Source organism: Hemicordylus capensis, chromosome 3 (genome assembly GCF_027244095.1).
Source record: "Hemicordylus capensis ecotype Gifberg chromosome 3, rHemCap1.1.pri, whole genome shotgun sequence".
NCBI classification, from domain to species: domain Eukaryota; kingdom Metazoa; phylum Chordata; class Lepidosauria; order Squamata; family Cordylidae; genus Hemicordylus; species Hemicordylus capensis.
The window spans coordinates 185,511,177-185,516,846 of record NC_069659.1 but is presented as its reverse complement, the minus strand read 5'-3'; the positions used below and the strand labels follow the sequence as shown (position 1 = coordinate 185,516,846).

At 48.6% G+C, this 5,670-nt stretch overlaps 1 protein-coding gene across 4 annotated transcripts in view; it reads left to right on the top strand.

Moving 5' to 3' along the window:
- Positions 1-34: 34 nt before the first annotated feature.
- Positions 35-5,670, top strand: part of ELF1 (E74 like ETS transcription factor 1) — a 98,714-nt gene continuing 93,078 nt past the window's right edge. Inside the window, exon 1 of one of the 4 annotated variants that reach the window (XM_053307407.1) lies at positions 35-162. The gene's annotated coding sequence lies outside the window, so the exon portion shown is untranslated. Of the gene's footprint in view, positions 163-194; positions 284-398; positions 1,074-5,670 lie in introns of those variants that run through there. The other 3 variants (XM_053307411.1, XM_053307412.1, XM_053307408.1) reach the window with 3 other exon arrangements.

The window sequence follows — 5,670 nt, the reverse complement described above, 5'->3', positions numbered from 1 at the left end:
ACCTCAGGACGCGACAGAAGGCTACGGGAGCCGGGAAAGGCCAATATCATACCATCCGCGCTCGCGTCCTCCTCGGCGCTCGCCCTCCCCTGCGGGAGAGCGGCTCGAGTGCAGAGAGAGAGGGGGAGCTCGAACGCTCCTCGGCGCGGAGAGAAGAACTCGGTGAGTAAAGTTATGCATGTGCGCGAGCACCTCTTCCTCCGCCACCCTGTCCGACCTCTCCCAAGCCGCGAGTTCGAGTCCCACCTGGGTGAACCCTTGTCTAAAAAACAACCAGTTTGGGGTGAGTTTAGTTTCGGTTTGAGGGAGAACAGAAGGAGCGCCAACAACTGCAGCCTGGTATCAGTGGGGATTCCCCTCCTGAAGCTGTGCTGCTGAGGCGGACCGCTTGGTTTGTTTTCTTTCTTTTTCTCCCTTTGCACGTCTAGTCCCTCTCTCTGTCTTAGATAACCATTCAGAGTTCCTCTTTTTCCACCCCCCTCTTCAGACTGTCAGCCCCGCCCTGGTTCTCCCATGATTCAGACCCCTTAAGCCCTTCCAAGATGCCCCCTTTCCAGCCACTCCTTTTAACTTTTTCTCCCTTCTCCCCCATTTTCAAATGCCCATCAGCTCAAGTCCCTCATTGCAGCAGTCACCCTCCCTAGTCTCTCCATTCTCCACAACACTCTCTCTATCTCTCTCACTTTCGCTGAGTCGTGGGTCGTCGTCGTCTTCTTCTTCTTCTCCATCTTTGGTCTGATTCATACCTGTGCCACAGAATGGGGTGGCTGGGGTGGGCTGCAGCCCCTACAGACTGCAGGTGATGGAGTGGGCGTACAATTTCTGGATGTTTTCCTTAATGTAAAAAGAAATTCTCTGAAAAAAACAAGCCAGCACATCAGGAGGAAGTTTTCTGAGCCAATCCCTTTCCATGCCATGCTAGCTTTCTAATTATGTGGAGAGGCATTCAAAAACAGCATCTCCTCCATCTGTGGCCCTACATTAGTCCATTATCCTGTTTCATTCTGGTGCCATATATACACCAGGACTTAGACCAGGTCAAAAAAAGAAGGGATTCCACACACCAATGCCAGGTAAGAGACTCAGCATATATTATTATTTATTTTTTACATTTATGTCGTACTCAGGGGCGTAACTACTATTAGGCAAGGGGAGGCGGCTGCCTGGGGGCCCCCACGCCTCGAGGGCCCCCCAGAGGCAAGTCACATGACTGTATATTGTGAAGTGTGTGTGGGTATCAGCAAGGGGCCCATTTTAAAAGTTTGTCTCTGGGCCCACTCCAGCCTTGTTACGCCCCTGGTCCTACTCTTTCTCTGCGGAACTCAGAGTGGTATACATGCTTATTTTCATCCTCACAACAACCCTGTGAGGTAAGTTAGGCTGAGAGATACGTGACTGGCCTAGAGTAATCCAGTGAGTTTCATGGTTGAATGGGGATTTGAACTCAGGTCTTCCCAGTTCTAGTCCAACACTCTAACCACTATGCTATGCTGGCTCTCTGTTTGTATACCAATACATCTGAGCCAAGATGGGTGTGCTGGAATGCTTGGTTAATGAAAACAGATATAGTGGGCATAACTATAAAAGAGCCAGCGTGGTGTAGTGGTTAGAGTGCTGGACTAGGACTGGGGAGACTCGAGTTCAAATCCCCATTCAGCCATGATACTGGCTGGGTGACTCTGGGCCTGTCAGTTCTCTCTCAGCCTAACTTACTTCACAGGGTTGTTGTGAGGAGAAACTTAAGTATTTAGTACATCGCTCTGGGCTCCTTGGAGGAAGAGTGGGATATAAATGTATGTATGTAAGTAAGTAAATAAATAAATGGCCTAATGGAAACCTGGTGGAACAGTGAGAACCAGAGGGACACTGTTATTCCTGGATACAAACTCTACAGAAAGGACAGGGAAGGGAAGATTGGGGGTGGAGTAGCACTTTATATTAAAGAAGGGATAGAATCCAACAAGCTAGAAAACCTAGGAGGACCGGAGTCCTCTACAGAATCATTATGGGTGATTGTTTCATTATGAATCATCATGGGTGAAGACTGAAAGGAAATGTGTTACTAGGAACTTGCCATCACCTTCCAGATGAAAACACTGATGGTGACCTGGAGTTGGAGAAGCAAATCAGAGAGGTGTCAAAGATGCCACATAGGCTGGGTAAATTCACATTCAGGTAATGACAGAGAAGCCAGATTTCTAGACATACTAAATGACTGTGCCTTAGAACAGTTGGCCATGGAACCAACTAGAGAGAAGATAAACTTGGACTTAATCCTGAGTGGTGCCCAGGATCTGATGCGAGATGTCAGAGTTGTAGATCCACTGGGGAACTGTGACCATAGTGTGAGCCCATTCAGTTTATAAGCGATTTCTAAGGACGTCCAACATGGATACGTTGGACTTCAGAAGAGGAAACTGCTCAAAAAAATGAGGGGAAAGTCAGGAGGGTCAAATCACTCCAGAAAGCATGGAATTTATTTAAAACCACAATAATAGAAGCTTAGTTGGAATTTATACCAAAAAGTAGGAAAGGTACTAACAAATTCAGGGGTTCGCCAGCATGGCTAACAAGTAGAGTCAGGAAAGTTATAAAAGGGAAGAAGAATCCTTCAGAGAATAGAAGTCTTGCCCAAATGAAGAGAACAAAAAGGAACATAAACTCTGGCAAAAGAAATGCAAGGAGACAATAAGAGATGCAAAAAGAGAGTTTGAGGAGCATATAGCTAGAAGTGTCAAGGGGAATAACAAGAACTTCTTTAAATATATCAGAAGCAGAAAACCTGCCAGGGAGGTGGTTGGGCCCTTAGATGATAAAGCTGTGAAAGGGATTGTTAAGGTGATTGCAGAGAAGCTGAATGAGTTCTTTGCATCTGTCTTCACAGTGGAGAATACTGACCATATACTCTCTCCAGAACTGAGCTTCTCAGGCTCAGAGGCTGAAGAACTGGGCCAATTTGAAGTGACGAGGGAAGATGCACTAAACTGTCTTGAAAAACGAAAAATGAACAAATCACCAGGGCAAGATGGCATCCTCCCAAGAGTTCTGAAGGAACTCAAATGTGAAATAGCTGATGCTGTACCCTAGCCTTATAAAGAAGGTGCTCCAGGCCCCTGATCAGCTTGACTGACCTCTTCTGCTCCTTTCATTTTGATTTATTATTATTTCAAACAAAAGGGGGAAAAGACTAAGTAACGCATGAGCAGTCCCATTGAAAATAATGGAACAAGTTAATCATTAGTAACTTTTCCTATTAATTTCAGTGGGGTAACTTGTGAGCAATTTAGTCTGGATGTCAGACCCTAATTTTATTCTTACAGTGTGATAAAAATAGGCTGATTGGATGAGTGATGATTTATGGTGTTCTGCAGGGGGTTCAGAGCTTCCAGTAGTAGGCTTTTAAATGAGATTCTCTTTTCTCTTGTTTTGCATAGCTTCATATGTTTTTACCCCAGAGACTTTGTATTCTTTCTAGTGAAGGAGTTTCATGAGCATGAGGCTAGGGAGTTAGGGTGATCACATCAGAGGACTTCTGCAACTTGGTCGTATTTGTGTTTACTTGGCGATATATTAATTGATTTCAGGTACACATAGGATTGCAGCCTTACTAGTTGTGTAGTGGAGAGAATTTTGCAGATATGCTTTTTCACCTCTGCACATCAAAAGGGTAAGAGAGGCTCTGTATTTGGTTAGGCTTGTGCCCGAAACGTTTCGGCGGCCATTGAAAAGGCCGCCGAAACATTTCGGGTGTCGGGGCAGATTCGGTGATTCGGCGCCGGCGGGGGTAGGGCTTTAAGGGCGGGGAAGAGTGTACTCCATGCGCGCGTTGTGCGCGTGCGTGCCCGCCCGCCCACCCACCGTGCGCACGCGCACATGACGGGCGCACGCGCGCTCGGAACTTCCGGCCACTTCTGGCCGAGGGGGCAAACGGGGCGGCAAGGAGGAACGCTGCCGCCCCAAGGGGCTTCAAATTCGGAGAGCGCCGGCGGGGGAAACGCGGCGGGGTGTGTGTGAGTACACTCTCCCCCGCCCTTAAAGCCCTACCCCCGCCGGTGCTGATAAATATCGTGCACATCCCTATATTTGGTCACTCACTGGCTGACATCCTGACTAAAGCGGCTAGTCCTTTAGAGTAACTCCTTAGTAGTACTACTGATTAGGGGTGTGCGCAGTTCGATCTGTGTTCCGAATTTGGACTGGTTCAGCTGAACCTCAAACCGGTCCAGTGGTCTGAGGCGGCGCCAGGGGGTGAGGGGTGGGCAGCAAGCAGCACCTTTAAAATTAAAGCCACAGGTCCTTAGTAGTTCCTGACCGCCGCCACAGGTAGCTTTCTGCAGTGTTGGTGCTCCCTGCAGCAGCCTTTGCTTGGTGGCAGCACAGCTCCATCACTCATCTGGCCTCCGTGTATACATGGAGGCCACGTGAGTGTGAAGCTCTGCAGCTGCTATGTATGGACTACTGTGGGGAGCGCTGCCGCAGTAGGAAAGTGCCTGCAAGACCCTGGTAAGGAGTTATTAAGGACCTGCAGCTTTAATTTTAAAGGTGCCACTGGCTCCCCTCCAGCGCTGCCTTGAACTGCCAACTGTGCGGAACTGGTCTGTATAGTGGTCCGAATTTGGACCGTGGATTGAACTGCAGTCCATGCACACCCCTACTACTGAGTCAGGATGTCGGCCACTGCATTTAGCAAATGTGGAAGCAAAGGTATATAAACATTATCTTCACAATTCGACTGCTTCGGCGTGGATCTGTTTCTGCATCTGTCATTGAATTTGTCATTGAGACCCAGAGAATCTTGGGTTTCTGGCTGGAGACTAGGGATGTGCACGAACCTGTTGGGAGGCCCTTCTATGGGCCTCGGAACAGGTTTGAACACCGGGCAGTTCGGAGGATCGAAGGCAAGGGGTGGGACAACCTTTAAGGCAGGGGTGGGGAACCTTGGCCCTCCAGCTGTTTTTGAACTACAACTCCCACCATCCCCAGCCACAATTATTGTGGCTGGGGATGGTGGGAGTTGTAGTTCAAAAACAGCTGGAGGGCCAAGGTTCCCCACCCCTGCTTTAAGGGGAAGGGTGTCTTACCCCTCCATCCGCTTTCCCCCTGCCGGTACTCCGTTTGTAAAGACTCTGTCGGGGTGGCAACCTCCTTGCTGCCCCATTCCCTCCTTAGCCGGAAGTGCCGGGTGCGCGTGTGCACAGGAGAGAACAGGGTGGCAGGAAAGTATGCTGCTACCCTGACTGAGTCTTCATAAATGGAGCACCGGTGGGGGGAAAGTGGAGGGAGGGGTAAGTGCACCCTCCCCTGCCCTTAAAGTTGTCCCACCTCCGCCTTCAAACCAGCCCCTGCCAGTTCCATGCACATCCCTACTGGAGACCACTCTTTTATCACCAAGAAATTTGAACTTGCACACTTATTTATGTTTTTCTTTATGTCTTCCCCACTCTATTATTAAATTATTCTGTAGCCCCTCAGTTTAAAAAAAAATTGGGGGTGTTGTGTTTACTAGCTCTTTTACTATCTGGGGGAGGAGAAGAGGATCTTATGAAAAGTCTGTATAGTGAGTCACTAAACACACACAGTGACTCTGCTTGTTGGAAGAAAAGGAGCGACTGCCTCAACATGTGCACTGGGAATGGAGCCAGAGGGTTGTCTCAGGTTTACCATGAAAAC